This window comes from Alligator sinensis, unplaced genomic scaffold (assembly GCF_000455745.1).
Source record: "Alligator sinensis unplaced genomic scaffold, ASM45574v1 scaffold540_1, whole genome shotgun sequence".
NCBI lineage: Eukaryota > Metazoa > Chordata > Crocodylia > Alligatoridae > Alligator > Alligator sinensis.
This window is the reverse complement of record NW_005843088.1, coordinates 1,635-2,448: the sequence shown is the minus strand read 5'-3', so window position 1 is coordinate 2,448 and position 814 is coordinate 1,635.

The window sequence follows — 814 nt, the reverse complement described above, 5'->3', positions numbered from 1 at the left end:
GGGTTACATAATGCAAGGCTGGAGAGGCATACTTACAGCCACCTTTTTCCAAATTCAGAAGCAGTCAGGTTTCACAGACAGAGCACTGGCTTGGGACTCAGGACGCATGGTTTCTACTTTGATTTTCTGTGCAACCATCACTTCTGTAGTGTTTCATCTCCCAACCTTGGCCTACCTTGCTTATTTGAGGGCCTGATCCAACTCCTGCTAAATTCTTTGGAAAGAAGTTAATGGGCTTTGAATCAGGGACATACGATTCTTGATGCATGGACCCGATTTTCCAGACGGTTCAGCCCTCAACGTGTAAATATTTTCAGAAAATCTGGCCACTTACTGACATGCCTAAGATGGACCCGAGCTCCTTAGAAAATCTGTCCAAATTTGTACATGCTGTGGAAAGTCTGAAAGTAATAGCCTATGTGTCTAGAAAGCACTTAGCACAATAAACCTTGATCCTATCTGAGGTCTCTGTATGCTACCACTATTCATTCTACCAGTATTAACAAAAATAAAATCCCATCATCCTTCAGGGCCTGATTCCACACCTGTTTTTCTAGATTTCTTATTCCTTTATCAAGCACAAAGATTACTGGCTCCAGTAGGAGTGTTTCCTTACATAAAAAAGTGAGGGTTTAATATTGCAATCAGCTTTAAATGAAATCAAGGTCACCGAACAGTCTCTGCTTTCTCTCTATCAACCAGTCTCAGTCAACTTCAGGATTCACACCTGCCAAAAGAGTTCAGTATTTGGCTTTCATTGACTAGGGCCAAGCAAAATAGCTAACCGCCAGTAAAACACAGAAATAGGCTCAAG